Genomic DNA, 22,774 nt, shown 5'->3' with positions numbered 1-22,774 from the left:
TTGCCTTTCTTTGGGATTGGAATGAAAACTGATCTTTTCCAGTCCTGTGGCCACTGCTGAGTTTTCCAAATAACACATATATATGGAATTTAGAAAGATGGTAATGATAACCCTGTATGCGAGACAGCAAAAGAGACACACATGTATAGAACAGTCTTTTGGACTCTGTGGGTGAGGGAGAGGGTGGGATGATTTGGGAGAATGGCCTTGAAACAAGTATAATATCATATGCAAAACGAATTGCCAGTCCAGGTTCGATGCATGATACTGGATGCTTGGGGCTGGTGCACTGGGATGACTCAGAGGGATGGTATGGGGAGGGTGGAGGGAGGGGGGTTCAGGATGGGGAACATGTGTACACTCGTGGTGGATTCATGTTGATTTATGGCAAAACCAATACAATATTGTAAAGTAATTAGCCTCCAATTAGAATAAATAAATTAAATTTTAAAAAAAGTGATGAAAGGAAACACTCTACAACCAAGGATACTTTACCTGGCAAGTTTATTTTTCAGACTTGAAAGAGAGACAAAGAATTTCACAGGTAAGCAAGAGATAAAAGAATTTAGCACCATAAAACCAAGTTTACGAGAATTTAAAGGGACTTCTCCAACTGGAAAAGAAAAGGCCCAAACCAGAAATTTGAAAGTGGCAAAAGGTAAAATCTCATCAGTAAAGGCAAATATACAGTAAAGGTAGCAGATTAACCATGTATAAGGCTAGTAGAAAGTTGAAACAACCTTAAAGGTTAAAATCATCTGTATCTACACTAAGTAGTTAAGGAGTACATTGAATTTACCAGAGGTGGGAACTGGCAGGAGCAGAATTGAATGAAGGAAGTTAAAATGTACAAACCTCCAGTTGAAGATAAATAAGTACTAAGGATGTAATGTACTAATTGTGATCACCATATCATGATGCATGTAGGTCAGATCATTTTGCTGTACACCTTAAACCTATACAATGCTACTTAAGTCAATCACATCTCAATAAAACTGGGAGAAAAGAATATTAAAAATATGTCTAAAAGAAACAGTTTTTAGCAGTCCAAATCCAAAATAGTCCTCTGAATAATGAAAAATTGATGATATAAAAGCCCACAACATATACCATGAATCTGTTCTGTTTTCCCATTTAGATTATATGCTGCTTGAAGGAAGAAAACAATATTTATAGCTTCATAGTGCTTTCCATAATGGTATACACAAAATGAAATTTAGTAAAAATTATCTGAAAAAATATAGCAAACTTTCCACCAAATTTCATGTTATTTTTTTATAATATAGATTCATCATGGACTGCCTGGCTTAGTATGCATTTCTCACCCTCCTTTGCAACCATTTCTCACATGAGAATGTCTGTTCAAATGATTATCACTTCAGGGTCAAAGTGGTAATGAAGGGAGTACATTTGCTCCATGTTCTCTCTCTTTCTGAGGACTCTCGATTCAGGCTTTGGGGCCCTGAGGGACGTGGAGACATCCAACAGCAGGAGTTTGTGTCTCCGTCACCACCAGGGTCACTCACACTGAATTGTCAGGGAGCAAAAAACTTTCATAACCCAAATACTGATATATGGTTCCCAAGTGGTGCAGTAGTAAAGAATTCGCCTGCCAGTGCAGGAGATGCAAGAGACATGGGTTTGATACCTGGGTTGGGAAGATCATCTGGAGTAGGAAATGGCAACCCACTCCAGTATTCTTGCCTGGAAAATCCCATCGACAGAGGAGCCTGGAGGGCCACAGTCCAAGGGGTCACAAAGAGTCAGGCATGACTGAGGATGCATATATATATATACATATATCAATAAAGATATAGAAAATTTAGCACTTATTTGTTGCAGTAGCTAATCATCACTAAATGAATATAGCACTCATTTTTCATTCACATGCCCTGGATTCTCCCCTGATGCCCAGCAAATTTGAGCTGCTCTCAACATCAAGCCTAATTTATGACTCCCCTGCTAACTTTGACTTTTATCCTTATTGCAAATTTCAACCTCTGCCAGCTTAAATATCTAAACTCTGACACCCGAATATCTAAGGTTTTGATATATCATGTGTTGTAAAACCTAGTAGAAAACTAGCTGTGTTGGCATTTTTATAATGTTCTACCTTTTAGCATGTCAAGACAGGATGATGCGACACCACAACATTGTTGTTTTATTCTTATGAAGTATTTCTGTAGATTGTTGCTCAGAATGATTAGATATTTTGGCTCACGACTGCTCTGTGGCCTATCAATGACAGCTTGAGTTATAAAACTTATTGTCTTCTGTTTTTCTAGATTTTCTCTATATTAGGGAATCCATGGTATTTATAAAACATGCCTGAATGAAAACCAAACCAAACCAACCCAATCATCCAAAATAGAAGTTTTTGTTTGGATAGCGAGAAGACTAAAAATCAAAGAGTAAATTACTTTCAATTGGTATCTTTCAACTATAATTTCACAGAGTTGTTGTTTGGAGCATTTTTATGTTGTATTTTCAAACATTTTTTTCTACATAATGGTAAAATAACAGTCATTTGGTCTTTCTCAAATCTGGGTTGTTTTGTGCAACAACACAACTGTTCATCACAGGACATGTTACAGGAAAAGCCTAGAATGATTAAGTCTACTTTATTTTAAACACACTCTGCTTTTGAAACACTGCAAATAAAAACCATCTTCCAAACCTGCTTTGACAACCTCCATAATAGCTTAAAATTCTAAAAAAAAAAAAAAGTCAAATTATGCTTATGTGCATAATTTAGATGATTTAAGTATTTTCACCTTTTTATATGAGGGAGTCTAAGTCATTTGCTACCCATCACCTATTGATCAGAAACTATATCAGAACATAACAGTAATTCTGGTGACTGTCACTTTAATTGACAGCATAAATGGTAATGTACAGTGTAAGAGAGGAGAAGGTAGAAACCTAGGTTTGAGCTTCAGTCGTGAAACTCACTAGAATCATGACCTTGAGGAAGTTATCTAAATTTTCTGAATCTTTTTTTTTAACTTGTAAAATGGTGAAATAGAAATAATGCATATAAATAATGTCTGACACAAGTGTTGCTCAATTATGACTACAATTAACTCTTTTATGTCCTCATTACATATGTAAGTCATGTAAGTCTTGGGAGAGATGCTTAAAACTCCATAAATTTGAGGACCTTTAAAAATGCTTTAGAATCAAAAAGAGTGAGAGTGCCAGGAAGAATTTTATATCAACTAGCTCTTAACCACAATTGTTGGTAACAAATGATCTAAAAACACAGTGACTGACAACAATGGGAATTTACTGTCTTGCTGTAAGTTCTGCAGGTAAACAGGAAGATCTGATTTGGGATGGGCTCATCCTTACAGGTCTGGTTAGGTGGCAAGCTCTAGATTTTGCATTAGGTTCACTTGGGCTCATTGTGCTTTGACCTGGGGCCCAATTGTAAGGAGCACACCCAACTGGGGTGAGATTTTTGTCATGGGATTACCAGGCACAAGAAGCCAGAGAAAACATTCAAGGACATCTGCTAGTATTTCAACTAATGAAGTGAAAAAGTGTATAGTCATCCCATGTATCTGCAGATGTGAAATCCATGGATACACAGGCCAACTGTGCTGTGCCCTTTTATATAAGGGATTTGAGCATCCTTGAATTTTGGTACCCCTCAACAGTCTTGCTGACTTGATGGGCATGATGGACACCAACTCGACGGACATGAGTTTGAGTAAGCTCCAGGAGTTGGTCACAGACAGGGAAGCCTGGCATGCTGCAGTCCATGGGGTCGCAAAGAGTTGGACACAACTGAGCGACTGAACTGAACCAAATGACAGTCTTCCACCCAATACCCTGTGGATTTTGAGGGACAATTGTGCTCTCAATGGCTTCGAAGTTGAGTGGATGTTGTGGGACACTCATTTCAGAGTACAGGGTATAGAAAGAAGAATAAAAATGTTTAGGTCATCAGAACAGAAGAATCAAATCAAACAGCAGGTGTTGCTAGACTTTAGTCACAGTTTAGAAGAAACAAAAAGACAAGAAAGAGAAGGGAGACAGAAAAAGATTCAAGGCAGTTCTGAGGACTGATACGCAATAATGCTAAAGAGACAAACACATCCTCAATAGAAGTGACTTTAAAAGCACCGGTTAGTTTTGAAAAACAGCATGCAAATTTAGCTTCATCACAAAGAGGAACAGACAGAGCACAGTTATTAAAATGGACTTATGTGTGTTCAGTATTACAACTTATTCAGGTACAAGCAAGTCACTCCTGGATCATCTCTGAAAAAGATCCATTATTCTTACAATAAAATATAAGGTGAATTGAAAGCCAGGTGAATGATTAGTTTAAATGAAGTAAACTGTTTCTGCACAATGTTAAAACCATTTTGTCAGTGTCTATTTACATGAAACAAATATGCTTATATCTAATAACTCAATTAAAACATCCATCAGAATACTCACTATTTAATAAATTATTAGCTTTAGTTTCATTACTGTGTATGCTTAAAAGTTTTTTTATAACAGTACTTTAAAAATATTCATTGAAACTTTTTATAAGCTCAGATTGAGTCTCTTGAGTAAACTGGGTGAATAATTTTGTAAGAAAAAATTATAATTTTCATTTACATCTTCAATCAACAAATTATCTAAGTTCTGAATATATACAGATGAATGAAAAATAAGGATCCCTGCCATGAAGAAGTTCAGAAAAAAATTAATATATGATTTTGTACGACATGTTTGGAGCTATAGTTGGAGAATACACAAAATACACAAAGTCATTTTCAGTACCTACAAAGGAAGTGAAAGTATCACCAAGATGGTGGTTTGGGGTTGACTTGGAAGGATCAGTAGAGGTTGGTTAGGTAGAGGGTGGAACATTCAGATGGAAGGAACAATGAATGTGGAAGGGCAGAGTGGCTGACGAATACAGCCCTTGTGAGAGATGAATCATCCAGTGTGGCAGGAACCATATCTGCTTTGCAGGGAAGTGGTAGGAGACATGGTTGGAAGCATAGTTTGGAGTCAGGATGAAGAGGCACATTAGTCAGGCTGTGTGCCCTGCCTACAGCGCTTCTTAGACTCTCACCTGCCCCAAGATGGCCAGTCATTTCCAGGTTCACAAAAACTTTGAAAACTGTTTTTGTTGGGAACTTGATTTGAGAACACATGTAGGAAATCTTAGGCATTTGTTTTCATAAGCATCATGAAAAATCAGCAGAGAAAGTCAGTCTTCATAGAGAGAATGAAGCATATAGTGAGAAGCAGGAACAAAAGCTAGTGTGGGTTTGGGAAATGGGGAAAAAAGACAGCTGCCTTGAATCATAATGCTTCTGAGAGCCTCATCCTGGGACCCAGTGAGTCCAGTGGTACTTTTGGGCCTGAACTTCCGGTGCGTACTCTTTGGTTTAAGTTAGCTCACCTTCAATTAGATTCAACCAAATCCTCTTCCTAAGTCAGTTTCAAACTTAGACCGGTGAGTGGTAGGAAAAAAAGTCTAAGTATTATAATTGTAATAAATTATAATAGCAACAATGATGACAACACACACAGGGTGTTACTGGGTAACAAGCTACCAAGTGAGCATTGTTTAAAGGTATTAACTCATGAATCCTCCTTATAATTGATGTGTCAGGTATTATTACTAAACCCCCTTTTTAAGAATGATTAGACTAAACTGAAATATGATTATTACCAGTCTGAACTAAGGTTGATGTACCAATCAACAACAAAGTCCATAAGAGAAACTAATGTATTGGAGACTAGCAAAAGCCTCCAGTTAGGAGGCTGCTGTAACAAGGAAAGATGTGGGTTGGCGTGGACTGATTGAGATGGAGTGGAGTAATTGTAGGAAGATGACTGATTCAGGAGATACTTAGGAAACAGGATCAGTAGGGCTAGGATGTGGAGGAGAGTCGTCAAGGAGTTTTCCCAGGTTTCTGACTAGAATAAGGGTGGTGGTGCTAGCTCATGTTCTAAAAAAAGTGGACACTTTTAGAAGGTCGAAGTGTTGGGATGCAACAATGCTTTTCTCACTGTAATCTCTCCAGGTCAGTGTCTCAGCCCCTCCCTGCCTCCACTGTCTCAACCCCTCCTCAGTTTATTGCAGTCTTTCCTCTCTCCACTTGACATTCCAGAATTTGGGACACTTATAGATTTCAGATCCAAATCTATTAATCTTATCTATCTACCAATCTACACTCTATCTGCTCTCCCCTCTCATCATCACCACCACCATCATCATCATCAATCTCCAAAATCTATTATCTTCTTTCTCCAAATATTAAATACTAGACAGCTGAAACAACAAATATGGCGTTACACTCCCTCTCACCCACTCTTCTCTGTCGTTCTGTTTTGACATCCTTCACTGAGGCAGTGACTAGAGAATGTATTAACTAAAAGGTGGAATGGCTAACAGGAAGGAGAAACTAGTGGAAACAAGTAACATAGAGCATAAAACTTAAAAATACAATCTTGCCACCACAACAGTTTCTTTGTCCAGGGTTTTGGAAAAGAGTTATTAATGACTGATGCTAGCAAAAGAAGTAAAGGGTGAAGACATAAACTACAAGAAAGAGAAATATTCTTATTCTTTTAAGTAGTTTCCATCAGAAGTGAAGAGACAATAAGCCACATTAGAGCATGAAACTGGGTGAGGTCAGAGCTTTAACTTGAGTGAAATTTGCTGATTTGATACTGACTGCCCCCTACATGCGTTTCTTCATGAAGCCCTATTTCCTGCCCCTGTACCATTGCTTTTTCTTGACTCAGCTTCCCAACTCATACTCAGCTCCTTGTATCTTTAGCCAACACTGCCTCATCTTTTGAATCACTGACTTAATTTTTAGGCCATATTTAACATTTGCTCTCATCTAACATTTTTTTGGTAACTTTCTCAGGTTTTTGGATTCTGTCCTGCTGTACCTTACTCAAGTAAAATATAAGAAAGTCTTCTAGAAAGTTATCCATTCATTTTCAGTGTCCATACCTTTTGATTCAAATTAATGGTGGATTATTAATTACTTTGATCCAGATTAATGGATTATTAATTACTTTGATCCAAATTAATTATGATTATTTGGAATAGCTAAAAGTGAAGGCATTTGTTTAAGCTAAGCTTCTAGTTATTAGAAGGAGTTTTTCAATGATCATCCCAGTTCTACCTCCCTGGAACCAAAAAATGACTCTTCTTTCATTGCCCTAACATCCAGCTAGGGTGACTAATCATCCTGGTGTTCATAGGACTCTTCTAGTTTGAGCACTGAACCTTTCACATCTTCAGACACTCCTCAGTCCCAAGCAAAGTGGGACAATATATTTGCCATCCCTCTCTTTTCGTGATCACAAAACCTAGTTAAGGGACTTCTTTTTTTTTTTTTTTTTTCCCCTCTTTACTGTGTTATTTCAATAGCTTCCTAACTGGTCTTCAGTCATTCCTTATTAAAATCTGAATTGCCTGTTACCACCAGTTTAATTTTCCTACAGGGCTGTTTTGGTAATGTCATTGCCTTGTTCAAATACTTTCAATGTCTCCCTTTTGCCCGTCAAATGAAACTTAAATGCCTTAGGCTGGTATTTGATGTCCTTCATAATCTTTCACGAGCCAACTTTCTTGTTTTTCTTTTGATGACTCAGAAGTCACTTCAGTATCTTTCAGAGCTTTGCAGTCATTATTATAAACAACTGTACTTTTTTTTTCCACTGGAATACTGAAGTGACTCAGTACGAATTTCTAGTTGATAAAAAATGGACAAAGCAACTCTTTTGTATATCAATTCACATTTCTGTCTTTCCTAAATGTTTATGTGGAATTATAGAGTAGATCTTAAAAGCAAATTTGTTTCTTTATAGGCAATGTTCAGTTTGAAACAGTTGTTACAGCACATAGGATAGGAAAATAACCATAAAACAATCTGGAAGTTGACAATTTTTTAGTAAGCCATGATCACTTTTCCAGTCATTCTATTGATAAGCACTAGACCTGCACTATAAATTATTATGTTGTTAGTTTCAAGGGGATTCAATTAGTAATAACAACTCTTCTAAATTCTGTTTCATTGTTTTCTTTTGTAGTTAGAAAAAAAAAAAACCTGACAGTCCTCAGTTGTTTTATTTACTTACCTTCATAGTAATTTTTAATGCCTTAAGAAAATATCCTCAGTGGGCCATAAAAACAATACCCTTTACATTTCCCTTCGCCATGACTAATAAGATGGTGTTCTTCACATGGAAGAATAGCCTAGGCTTTTCTTCATATTTTTCTAAGCTGCTTTTTTTCCTCTGGAATTTTTCAGGCTGCTTTCCCCCCCCTCACATTTAGCTTTATTGATGGGTTTAGCTTTGTCTGTGGAGGGGTTTAGGGCATCTCTATTTATAACCCTCCAAGCTTGGTCTAAACTCCTGAGGGGTTTTGCTTGTTCAGCCACTGTTGCTTTCCTCCTTGTAAAGACTTTGGAGTAAATCCAGTATTGCCCTTCAAAGCAGGCAAGTGGCTATTAACAGTGTTTGGTACTTGCTAATATACATACTCTCATCCATCATCTCTTTGTCCTTTTGTTATTCAGATGCCAACAATTTCAGCACTGGTCTCTGCTGTGACTTTTACTCTATTTTAAGTGCATTTCTTATTAAGAACAAAAATGTGTAAACATCTTATGCTTTAAATGAATTGACTGTTTAAAAATATTCTTAGGTTGGCATTGTGTTTCAAATGAAAATGTCTTAGAGTTATATACGCTTTCATTTTTTAAGGCTGCATTATTAGAGTAAGTTTGTGTCAGTTACCTGACACAAACTCTTTCCTGCTTTCTTCAGTAATAACAAATATCGTATAATTATGATATGACCTGAAATAGGGGCTTTTGAGTCTGTGATGGCTTTAAAACATGATCATGAATACTTTGACACTTCTGCCATCAAGAGATGGGGTCTAGGGTCCCTCCTCTTGAATCTGAGTAGGGTTGTGACACTTTGACCAAAGACAAAGATATAAATGATACGACGTGATTGCAAACATTAGGCTGTAAAAGACCATGCAGCTTCTCCCTTGTTTTCTGGAACACTTGGAGCCTTGAGCCACAGTGCTAGATGTCTGATTATCCTGAAGAAGCCATGCTTTGATGATGCTCATATTATGTGGAAAGGCCACATTCAGGCATTCAAGTTAATAATCCCCCAGCTAAGTCAGTTTTGTTTTTTTTTACAGACTGATTGATTTATTTACTTTTGGCTGTGGTGGATCTCTGTTGCTGTGCACAGGCTTTCTCTAGTTTGGTGAGTGGGGGCTACTTTTCCTTGCGGTGTGCAGGCTTCTCATTGCAATGGCTTCTCTCTCTTGTTGTAGAGCGTGGGCTCCAGGCACATGGGCTTTAGTAGTTGCTGTTCTTGGGCTCTAGAATGCTGGGTCAGTAGTTACAGCTCATGAGCCTGGTTGTTCTGCAGCATGTGGGATCAGGGATCTGACCAGTGTCACCTACATTGCAAGGCAGATTGCTAACCACTGTACCATCAGAGAAGCCCTAAGCCTAGTTTTTGAGTATCCCCTAATAAGGTACCAAGTATATAACTGGACTGAATTTTCCATATACCTACTGTTCCCACACATGAATCGTCTTCCCCATTATCAGCATCACTCAACAGAATGGTGCATTTTTTATTCCCAAGGATGAATCCACAGTGACACATCATAATCACCCCAAATCCATAGTTTACATTAGGGTTCATGGATGGTGTTATATTTACTTGGGGTCTGTTTCTTGGCTCTCTAGTTTGTTCTATTGATCTGTCAGTTATTTCTACAATACTGCACTGTCTTGACTACTGGAGCCTTACAGTAAGTCCTTTAAAATAAAAAGAGAGAAATTGATTTATAATGGGTAAATTTTTACAGTGAGTCTTGAAAATGAATATAGCATCAGACCTCCAACTTTGTTGTTCTCTTTCAATGTTGAATTTACTATTCTGGGTCTTTTACCTTGCCATATCTAAATGGATTCCCACTTTAGAATCACTTTGTTGATATTCATAAAATAATTTTCTGGGATTTTTTTTGGAATTGCATTGACTCTATAAATCTAGTTGGGAAGAGCTGAAATGTTTACAACACTGAGTCTTCCTATCCATGAACAAGAAATATTTCTCTATTTACTTATTCTTTGATTTTGTTCATCAAAGTTTTATAGTGTTCATCACTTAGGTCTTGTATGTATTTAGCTAGATTTCATACCTAAGTAATTCTTTTTTGGTGCTCTCTCTCTATATGTACTATTTATTGTAGATGTTCCCTCTATACTCTGTATGTTATCCTCCTTAATTAGATATATGATTTGCAAATATTTTCTCCCATTCTGTGGGCTGCCTTTTTACTCTTTGTGCAATGGTTGCTTTTTAGCAAGTATCTTGATATATTAATTCAGTTAAAATCAAGTTTTGAAATGAATCATCATAAATGTAAATATGATAGTAGATTTAAAGTCAAATCAGGGATGATTCTCATTTTAAATCAGGCTTTACTTTGAGATTCACAGAATACATGGTTTTGGTGAGACAATCAAGTAAGCAAGGGGATCTTCCCTGCAGTGATGACATATTTCCAGGAGTAAAGGATTCAGTTGTTGGGAACTTTTTAGTCAGTGTCAACTCCCAGTGAAATGTACAGTATCCATCAAGTGCACTAGTGATCCCCTCCCTGTAACTCACAGCGGCCGCTGCACTGATTTCTACCCATCGTGTCTTGCAATTTGTTGACTGAAACCCCCTGGAGTAACTGTTGCAGCTCTCGAGGTTAATGCAGTAATTCAGTGTCATAGTTATTGACCTTATTATTTTGACTTCAGATATTTATATATAGTAGGATAATCCATTTTTATCTTCTTTTAAGGAGTTTGATTTACTTTCCTTTGGTGTTGCCCTATAATTACATACCTCAAAGTATGTCTTAATTGATCACTTGAAGTTTTCTCTGTTCAGGTATCCATAAATCTTCATTATGCTTGTTTTAGCACAGATGTCTTAAATAAAGATTTATGTTCAGTTCAGACTTCTGGTTAGGGCATAACTTCTCTTTCAGCAAGGTGGAAATCAACATGAGAATTCTATGTGAGATTTTAGAAAAAATAGGAAATTCCTATGGAAGTTTAAAAGTCACTAACCTTTAGGCAAAGTCTTGACCTTTTCACATGTGAAATATAGTGAAATAAGTTTAATATACACATTTTGGGGTAACAGTCAGCAAAAATTATTACCAGAAATTTAATATTTTATGTATTCCTCTACCTTCTAGAAGCAGTTTGGTAACTGTTTTCCTGAACCTTTGAACACTGGATAGATGAAGATGATTTGTAAGTTTGGGATTATAGTTCTTACATGTATACAGCTCAGTTCTTCATAGGTTCAACTTACTGCCTTTCTCTGGGCCTGTAATATTGTTAAAGATTCATTAACTATACATTTATCTTGAGAAACCATTAGAAGGTTATCAGAGCACATATCTGTATATCAAAAAGAGAGAAAACTAGAGCCAAGAAATGTGGATCCTAGGTCTGCTCTGTCAACAGTTATCTGTGACCATTGGCATGTCATTTGTATTTTCAAGCTGTCATTTTCCTAATTAATCTCAGCTTATTTAAGCCTCTGACATTTTATTTTCCTATATGTATAAAAATGATATTAAAATGTAGGGAAAATGCTTTTCCATCTATATGCACACCCACAATCTTCCTGTCTTAACTCACCTCATGTCAATTATTGTCTCTGTCAACTCACCTATTTTAAATAACAGTATACAAGCAGTGCTTACTTATTTACGTATCACACTCAGAGGGCACATCACGATGAATCTATAATGGATGTAGCGTGGACAGAGTGAATATATTATGGATCCTGTCCCTGACATTCATCAGTTCAGTTAGTTCAGTTGCTCAGTCGTGTCCGACTCTGTGACCCCATGAATCTCAGCACGCCAGGCCTCCCTGTCCATCACCAACTCCCAGAGTTCACTCAGACTCACGTCCATTGAGTCAATGATGCCATCCAGCCATCTTATCCTCTGTCGTCCCCTTCTTCTCCTGCCCCCAATTTCTGATATATATCTGTATTACTCTGGCAGGACATCAAGATAATAGTGAAATGTATCAAAATAAGACAAAAAAGTAGTATCAGAAAAAAGGGAAAGTTGTGACTTATACACCATTTTGATGGGCATATTAATTTCATGATGACAAAGAAGACTGTGGCAATTCTGTTTTTGTCATTAGTATCTAGATCATATTCAGAAGAAAATGACCAGGAAGGCCCAAGTGTTGAGAATCACTGACATAAGTGGAAAGGTTAAAATAATTAGAATATTTAGTCTGGAATGACGAGTCTTAGGGGAAACAGATGATTGTATGATCATAGTCAAAGTGGTGTCATTTAGATTTAGGTGTTAAAACAGATCAGATGGTGAACTTTGGTAAATTCAGTGTAAGTTTCACAGAAATGGAGTTTTATTCAATATGAGGAAAAACTTTCTAACTATTTGAACTGTCTAATAATAGATTGGGTTATCTTGTGAGACAGACCATTTCCATAATGGGAATTGTTCAAGCAGAGGTCAAATCAGTAGACAAAGCTCAAGCCTGCTTTCCAGGCAGATAACTTACATAAGTAAAATGGGTCAGTCAGGGCAAAGGAACTGTATGTATTCCATCTAAAGGTAGCCAGATCTTTGATTTTTTCTATAGAGTCGGGAAATTAGGATTTTTTAGTGTAAGTTTTCTAACATGTATATGTCGACTTGAAATTTTTTTAGACACTCTGTGAACTAAACAAGATAACACCTGGTTTGAGGACAATCTGATCCATATAGTTGGGTCTCTCAACTCTATTTGTGATACCTAGTAGCTAGCCACAGGTTTGGGTGTTTGGAAGGTCAACACGTGAAAAATCTAAGGGTATCAAGTCCTTGTACTTAAGGAGTAAGTATAACATTACTAATTGATTTATTTTTTGTTTTTAAAAATATTTATTTTTAATTGATTATTGCTTTACAATATTGATTTGATCTCTGTCATGTATCAACTTGAATTAACCATATGTGTACATATGTCCCCTCTGTCTTGACTCTCTCTCCCACCTCCCGCCCATTCCCACCCCTCTAGGTTACAGAGCCCTAGTTTGAGTTCCCTGAGTCATACAGCAAATTCCCATTGGCTATCTCTTTACATATGTTAGTGTGTATGCATCCATGCTACTCTCTCCATTTATCTGACCCTCTTCCTCTTCTCCCCCACCCTTGTCCATAAGTGTGTTCTCTGTGTCTGCATCTCCATTGCTGCTCTGTGAACAGATTCGTCAGTACCATCCTTCTAGATTCCTTCTAGATACGTTAGCATATGACGTTTGTTTTTCCCTTTCTGACTTCACTCTGTATTATAGTTTCTAGGTTCATCCACCTCATTAGAACTGACTCAAATGAATTCCTTTTTATGGCTGAGTAGTATTCCATTGTATATATGTTCCATAACCTCTTTCCATATATCTGTTGATGGACATCTAAATTGCTTCCATGTCTTGGTTATTGTAAACAATGCTGCAATGATCATTGCGGGTACATGTTTCTTTTTCAGTTTTGGTGTCTTCAGGGTATATGCCTGGGAATCATATTGCTGTATTGGTTTTATTCCTATATTTTTTTTAAAAGGAGTCTCCATACTGTCTCCCATAGTGGCTGTAACAATTTACATTCCAACCAGCAGTGTAGAAGGGTTCCCTTTTCTCCACACCCTCTCCAGAACTTGTTTGTGGATTTTTTGATTTGGCCATTCTGCCTGGTGTGAGGTGATATCTCATTGTAGTTTTGATTTGCGTTTCTCTAATGAGTGATGTTGAGCATCTCTTCATGTGTTTACTAGCCATCTATGTGTCTTCTTTGGAGAAATAATAATTAATTTATGATGTAAAGTCATTGTACTAACTTATATATATATATGTGTGTGTGTGTGTGTGTGTGTGTGTGTGTGTGTGTGTTAGTTGCTCAGTCATGTCTGACTCTCTGCAACCCCAAGGACTGTAGCTCGCCAGGCTCCCCTGTCCATGGAATTCTCCAGGCGAGAATACTGGAGTGGGTTGCCATGCCCTCTTCCAGGGGATCTTCATAACCTAGGGATTGAACCAGGGTTTCCCACATTGCATAAATATGTGTGTGTGTGTGTGTGTATGCGTAACCATATAGGACTAAAGATTACCTCTCTCAATAAAATATGTTAACACAAGAAAAAAACACAAGGCTACCAACATGCTTATCGTCCATGTTTTTGAAGTCAACTCTGTAAAACTAGAATGGGAGGGAGAAAACTTCAAGCAGATTCTATAGATGTGGATAGTGCTTCAGGAAATGAAGCCTGAAGATTCAAGGGTCACCAGCTTGTGTTAATATAGCTCATGAATCAGCTCTGGTGTTTTCCTGATTTCTTCATCCTTATGAGGTCCTTTATTGTTTATAATTCTTTAAATTGCTTTTTAAACATGTGGGGTTTTTTTTGTCCTGCTATTTAAATAAAATGGCACTATCTCACTTCCCTTTGGGAGTCTAGAGTCTTCTCCAAGATTTCTATAAATATTTAGGGCTTATTTTCTTAGTGCCTCTTTCTGTTCTGTGAACTTCTTCCTCTCACTTATATCCTGCATCCTGTTGCTTCTCTCAGGCCTGCACCAATCCAAATGTGGATCAGACAGTGGGAAAGCATCAGGACAGGTGCCATGTAAAGATGGGAGGAGAGTGTAGCTGCCACTTAGCTCTAGCCAGTGATTGAGATACAGATATTGCATTACACACAAGGCAGTCTTGTTCATGGAGACTTGGAAGACAATAGAGGAAGATTATATGCAGAACAGTCTATAGATTAATATTGAATATTAGACCTCCCACTGCTTAAAAATTCCCCGGGCCCCCAGTCGAAATTTGTCATAGGCAATTTTCTTACCAGTTTTTGTCAACAAATTTCTAACACCTTGCCAGTGCCTTCTCTGCTTTCCTCTTCATAGCCTTTTCTGCCCCAAGTTCCATAACTCAATTTCATGCTTCATCATGAAATCCAGTTCCTTACCTCTTTGCTGAACTCCCTCTAGTTCTGCTTTTGTCTATCCAAAACTGCGCTCAATTACTGTAAACAAAGGTCCTATACTCTTAAGTCTCAGCCTTTCAATCACTTATCATACCAGCAGGATCTTTGAAATGACTCTTTCCTTTCAGAAGATCCTATTCTTGGGTATGAGCTACTCCCACTCTGTCCGTGTAAGTGAAAAGCAGATATGCACAGGTTTATCTTTCTCCCTGCTCTGAAGTGTTCCTTTTAGACAGGAATATAAAAATACAGCTAGTTCTTCTCTAAACTGTATTTTTTTTCTTTTTGTTTTCAATTATATGGTGATACAATATTCAATTCTGTCTTACATACACTTTGAAGCACACAGGTGTTTCTGTTGCCTGAAGTCTGCTGAGAGTGGATGGTTCAAAGTAAGCCCTGGAAAGACTGGATACGTGGCTGGCAGGAGAAGGCCCCAAGGGAAAACTTCAGTAGCAGACATCATGGGAGAGAAGATGGGGAAAGAGAATACAGACTTCCAGCCCCAGTAGAATAACTGTTGCCAAAATTATTGTAGAGGCTGGAGAAATCCTTCTTTCTCTCCCTATCTTTTTGCTTTAGCCCAAAGTGGGGAGACTCACTCATCCCTTTTCCTCTTCTATTTTTTATTATATAGGTTTATCCAAATTACTATTAGATCCCCAAATCATGGCAAGTTCCCTTTGGCTTGACTCTATAGTTATTAGAGCTTCTTGCACTCAACTGGGCTTTCCTAGTAGTTCAGCGGTAAAGAATTCACCTGAAGTACAAGATATGCAGAAAATGTGGGTTCGATCCCTTGGTCAGGAAGATCCCCTGGAGAAGGAAATGGCAACCCACTCCAATATTCTTGCTGGGAAAATCCCATGGACAGGGGAGCCTGGTGGGTTACAGTCCACGGGGTCACAAAGAGTTACACACGACTGAAGTAACAGCACGTACACACTCGACTAAAGTGAGTTTCTTTTTGGCTCGCTGTCAGTATGCTATAAACCATTCACATTCTTAGTTCTCAAAGGGTGGTTCTCAAAAACAACACCTGTATCAACTGGGAACTTTCAGTTTCCATTTATTCTGCTGGACAAGCAGTGTGGATTTATCTTTGGTTCGGTGGAGAGACCTCTTGCCCCTGTGGGTGTCCTTCTTATAGAGAAATCATGAAAGCCACCATCAGTGAAGGCTAGTTAACCTACTTTGGGAGTAGGCAGTCTGAATTTGGGTACTAGCCCTAGAAATTCCAATTCAGAGTCTGTGTTATATTGGATTAAGTTTTGCTTCTTCTTAGAGGCAACATTATATGGTAGGGAGACACTTAGAGTCAGTTGGATCTGGGTTTCCAGCACAGTTCCATTTCTTTCAGACTTTGGAAATCTGAAATGTCATTCAGGTATTCTAAACCTGTTTCCTCATTGTTATTAAAGAAATGCAAAGTTTATCATGCAGGCTGTTTTAAGGACTGGCCATTAAAAAACGTAACTAGCACAGACTGATTTTAATGTGTTCATATCTTCTAATTTTGAAAAAGACATCACCCAAAATGATGTATATTTACAGTAAGATAAATATACCAAGCATAAGAACAAACCAAACCAAAGAGATCATGCAGAAAAGAAAAAAAAAAACTTAAGATCACAATATATTTTTTCAGAAATATATGGATGATATATTGAGAAAGGAAGGGGGAGAGAGAGAGAGATAGGTTTAATAAATTGGCTCGAGTGATTGTGCGGTGTGGATACCCAGGAAAGAGATGCAGTTTGAGTCCAAAGGCAGTCTGCTGGCAGAATTCTGTCTTCTAGAGAAATCAGTATTTTTTCTATTAAGGCTTTCAACTGATTGGATGAGGCCTACCTGCATTAGAGAGGGTAATTTGCTTTACTCAAACTCTACTGATTTAAATGTGAATCTCACCTAAAAATATCTTGACAGAAACACAGAATAAGTATTGGGCACTGTGACCCAGCTAAACTGACATATAAAATTGACCACCACACTAAGACTACTTTTAAATTCAAGTTTGAGTTTCCTAGTAGTTGAGGGAAAAAAGGAGGACATGTTTTTTATTCAGTCCTTGTTAAGAAAAATAATTTTCTTATAGAAATCATTTTCTCCTATACATTAATTTACAAATATGTAGCTACTTTTACTTCTTCCCAGTTTGACTAAATCAACTTTGTAGATATCTTTGAATTAGGAAACATGCCATCTCCTGCATCCAATCTGTCACCAAATCCTGTGATTTCTAACTCCAGTATTCCTTAGAAATTATGCGCTTCACTCCCCTGTTGCCAGTGCCTTAGTTCAGTCTCTCGCTGTTTGTCACATGAACCTTGGCAACATCCTCCAAATTTCTCTCTGCTCCTCCTGCTTTGGTCATTTCACATGCAGTCTGTACATTATCAGCAGGCAGTCCCTTTTAGGACAAAATTATTACTTCTTTGTTTAACAATTGTTTCTGATATCCTGATGTATAAAGTCCAAGGTTTCAGCATGACTCTTCCATATGCGCTTTAGTCTTTGACCATATCAAATTACTGAGAATTTTTAGAATATGCCTTATTTCATACATTTCTGCCTTTGCACATTGCTGTTTCCTCTGCTTATAATACTGTCTTCCTTATTAGTCTAGACAGATACCAATCATTCCTTAAGACTCAATTCAAAGGACCCCTCTTTGGCGGACTTCCCTGACACACATAAACAAACAGCCACTTTTCTCTCTCTTCCCAAGAGTGACTTAAACATTCCGGTTACATCTCCTTGGATGTTGGAGTCTGAAACTGGACCGCAACATAAAAATCACAAAGAGTTACAGTTACTCTTGAAAATCCCTTAAATTGCTCCTCAAGGGGAGTATGTAAGTCTGTGCTCTTGCCACAGCAGAGACTGACAAGCTGTTACTCAGTGAGTCCTACAGTGTCTTTTTCTCAGATGTTGGAGCAGTATGCATTTCCATTAAGTAAGTACAGTAAAGCAGGTGGTTTGTATTTAGCTTATATTTCATGATATGTCTATGTATGTAAACTATCTTTAAAACCAGATTTGTAAACTATTTCTAAATCCTCACACTGAGTGGCACACATTAGCTGAACTGAGGTTGACTGGGAAAACCATTGACCACCATTTTCTGTCCCATGCACACACTAGGGTATGTACTCCTTGAAATGAGCACGGTGCAGAATTACCTGCATAGTTTACATTATTGCTTTCCCTTTTCTTTCTTTCTTTTTTTTCTCTTTCTTTCTCCCTCTCTTGTACCGTGCTTCCATGCTGCTGCTGCCGCTAAGTCGCTTCAGTCGTGTCCGACTCTATGCGACCCCATAGACAGCAGCCCACCAGGCTCCCCCGTCCCTCGGATTCTCCAGGCAAGAACACAGGAGTGGGTTGCCATTTCCTTCTCCAATGCATGAAAGTGAAAAGTGAAAGTGAAGTCGCTCAGTCATGTCCAGTTCTTCCATAGTTTAATGCAATCAGGGTAAATGATTATACTCTACTGTGTGTAACTTGATTGTACTCTATTAATCTAAGTATAGCACTCAATCACATTGTGATGCATTTTAAACCTTCTTCTAATCCTCAGCCCATACCACAGTGGAAGCTGCATGAGGGCAGACCTGTATTTTTCATTTCTGTTTCCTTTCCTAATACACATTAGGACTTCAGTGGACATTGCGTCTGCAATTCCCTTCAGCTTTAGTTATGAACTTTGTGTGAGATGAGGTGGAAATTTAACATCTCTGGCCATTTTTGATCAGGTTCCACACAGGGTTAAAACTAGTCTACTTGATATGCTTGTGCAAAATAATATGGGACAGTCAAATTACTGCATAAATGCTAAATAATAAAGTGACAAGCACAGTATGTCAGGGGACGCATGGTAATGCAACTATGTCTGTAAAACATTTACTGTATTTTGTCTCTAAAATGTACAACAACAACAACCCACCAAATGGCGGCATCTGTGCTTATTTCCTCCCTGGTCCTCGATATTTGGAATCTTTTCAATGTTCAATGCCCAAAAATGCAATAAATATTTTTACTTTGGTACATTCTTATTTTAACATTGGAATTGGTACCAGCCAGAATTGTGGGGTTACTCACATCATGTGACTTTCCTCCTACCACCATTCAATGTGTTTATAAGTGAAAACTGATAAAATGAGTGTTGAAGGCAGTCAAGGAGGGAGACTGCATGGGAAGAGGCAGCACAGAATGAATTCTGAAGGTTAAGTGTGAAAGGCCCAAGAGGGCTCTATTTATAGGCAGCTTTGTAAAATTGGTGCTTGGGGTAGGAGGCAGCAATAGTAGGTGTCTGGAAACAGATTCTGCAGGGAAGGCTGAAGGTTGCAGAGTTATATGGGTTGGGAGAGGAATGAATACATAATACAGAGATCAGAATGTTCCTTATTTATCACATCCTAGGAATGACTCTAATCATGGGACCCTGAAAATCTTTAATATTTCACAAGGCATAACAGGGCATGATTTGGTATTGTTAAACTCAAATTTATGAATTGAAGATATTGTTTAGCTTAGGGTGTTATTAGATTATAGATTTATTAACTAATTGGCTTGTCAAGTTCCTAAAGGCAGAAAAATGTGTAGGAAACAAACAAACCAGACTGAATCAAAAGCCATCAGTATGTTACTTAACACATGTTTAACCAGCCATTGGAGGGAATCTATATCTGCTTGTGGTATCAAGAAGATTCCTTCTCTTCTAAGGAAACTATAGATAGTGTAAGTCATCTGAGTCTCTTTTCTCATTTGCTGTTTGTAAGTTTAGAAGTAAATATGGGATCCAACTGTAGCCAGTATAATATTTTGCAGGATGACGAACATATTTTAGTCAATCCCTGGCTTCATCTTACATCTTGCTTATACATCTTACGTCTACATCTTATGTTCTTTTTCACTTTCACTTTTAATTTATGTTCTATAAGTTTATATTCTCTGTCTCATCTTTAAATACTTTATCAGATAAGGAAGGGAAGACATATAATTCATTACATAATTATAACAAATCCCATTAGTATACATTGCTGGGTACCAAAAATCAATAGAATTACTCTTGTTCTCAAGAAGTTTACAACCAAGTGACAGACTTTATTTAGAACCGTGCCCTAGATGAAGAATCTTTTTAAAATACAAGTTTTAGAAGTAGAGAAATATGAGCATCCTCAACAGGAGGAGGAATACTTGATTCCATGGTTAACTTTGTAGTTCTACTGTTGGCTTTGTGTGGCCTCAGGCAAGATGGATAAGCCTCTCCAAGCATCAATATTTTATTAAGAAAAGGTGGATTCATCTTGGGACAGTCAAACACTCGGATAATGTAAAGGGATGAGAAGCATGGCCTGTGTTATATTGTTATATAACATTTGATTATAGTATCACCACCACAAAACTGGCAGAAAAAAAATGTCGATTTAAATCACATACAAAAAGGAAAAGATGTGTTTCAAGTGAAATTCAGCAGATTTTCAAAAGGAAAGTGCCCTACCACTGAGGCTACAGGTATGATAAGTGCTGTTTTCATTTTGAGCTTCTATTTTCAGCAGTTTGAGGCAAATATTTGGAATTGTGGTGTTAGTGTAAGAAAATATTGTATTTTTGGGAAAAAAGTACAAACATAAGCCTATCTAGTGTTTTAAGGCTAGAGAGGAAGGAAACTGAAGAGAGTAAAACTGGAGAAGATCTCCACGGGTTACTTTTAAGTAAACTTTAGAGCAATGAAAAACAAAAATACCTGACATTTGCATCAACATTTTCTCAAATATTTCTTATTTTTAATTTATTAATTTTTTATTCTCTCTTTAATAGATATGATATGAAGCTTATAACAGAGTGCATTACTTTGTGGAAAATGGTGGCAAAAGTATTTTGGGAGAGAGGGAGAAGAAAGGTATAGAAGTAGGTAGGTAAAATTATTATATTTAGGGTTACTGATTTTCTGGAAAACAGTGGGCCAGAGATTATAAAACATAGCTGGCTCTGGATAGATACACCTGGGTGGATCCCAGTTTACTTTGTGACACTGGGCAAGCCCTTAATTTCTTTTGTCCTTGGTCCCTTATATTCCTTGCATATAATGGGCATGACAGTAGCCTTGTGGAAGAATGGTCTTCCCAAGTGACTGAGATGGTGAAGAAGCTGCCTGCAAAGTGGGAGACTGGAGTTTGACCCCTGGATTGGGAAGATCCTCTGGAAAAGAGAATCACAACCCACACCAGTATCTTTGAAGAATTCCATGGACAGAGGAGCCTTGCAGGCTACAGTCCATGGCATCCCAGAGTTGGACACGACTGAGCGATGAGCACTTTCACTTTGTGAAAGAATAATGTGTACCAAGTTTCTAGCTCAGTGCCAGGCATGAATGGAGGCTCAATAGATGCCAATCAACAGGACAGGGACAAGTCATCTGAAATCTTCTCTAATTCCTTTGACCTGTTTGGGAGAGGAACAGAAATAGTGGCTTAGCTCTGTTATTTTGCTCCATTTGTGGGTGGAAGATCACTTTAGATAAACTAATTTAATTGTCTTTAAACTACTGCATAAGGCCCATCTTTCTCCAGTTTTAACAAAGTGGCTCCCTCCAGGTTTTCATTTGCCATTGAAATCTGCCTTGATCAAGAGCTAGCTTCCAGGAGGTCTGGGATTATGTGCCTTCCTTATTCATTTTCAGAGGTCAGGGATCATATTTTACAAAAATTTATAGTAGCCAACACAATAAAATGCTAATTTTACTTTTTCTTTGAGACATAACTTTTCTGATGTTACCATGTCAGGGCACCCAAAGACTAGCTTGATCTCTTAGTCTTCTTTTGCTTTTACTTCTTGAACTACTTGCCACTGGTGACTAGCAAAGCAAATCAACACTTCTTGAACATATGCTCTGTGCAAAGCATCTTGCTTGGTCCATTGCACATGAAGGGGGAACAGCTTAGCTCCCAACCTCAGGTATATAATAAGTGGGAACTTTCTTGATTTTTCTATAATCAAATTTAATCTCATTTTTGAACCTCCAGTTCACTAAGTCATACCCAATTAATATTAATCAAATTGGGGTTATTTTTTCCTCCAGATTCTATGTGTTAGGAGTTGGAACAAATTCCTGGGCTCTTCATTTACCAATGCTGACATCTGCTGAAATGTCTTTATACAGATCTGGTGCTGAGAGTTTGGTCTTTACTGTTTACTAGTTGGACTTCTCTCATTCCTTTTTATAAAACCTTTGAGTTCAACTTCATTCCCAGACTGCCAGGACATATTCAACTTCTCCTCTATTCCTCCTGGGAAGGAGTTCTGCTTCTACGGGCATCTCAGCTACCTGGACTCCTTTCTCTGCTGCCATCCAGTCCTTAGGAGCCTGCCAGGAAAGGCTTCAGTTCAGTTCAGTTCAGTTCAGTTGCTCAGTCGTGTCCAACTCATTGCGACCCCATGAACTGCAGCACGCCAGGCCTCCCTGTCCATCACCAACTCCCAGAGTTCACCCATACTCACGTCCATTGAGTCGGTGATGCCATCCAGCCATCTCATCTTCTGTCGTCCCCTTCTCCTCCTGCCCCCAATCCCCCCCAGCATCAGAGTCTTTTCCAATGAGTCAACTCTTCTCATGAGGTGGCCAAAGTACTGGAGTTTCAGCTTTAGTATCAGTCCTTCCAAAGAACACCCAGGAC

Source organism: Capricornis sumatraensis, chromosome 6 (assembly GCF_032405125.1).
Source record: "Capricornis sumatraensis isolate serow.1 chromosome 6, serow.2, whole genome shotgun sequence".
Lineage (NCBI taxonomy): Eukaryota > Metazoa > Chordata > Mammalia > Artiodactyla > Bovidae > Capricornis > Capricornis sumatraensis.
Note: the sequence above shows the minus strand (reverse complement) of the source record.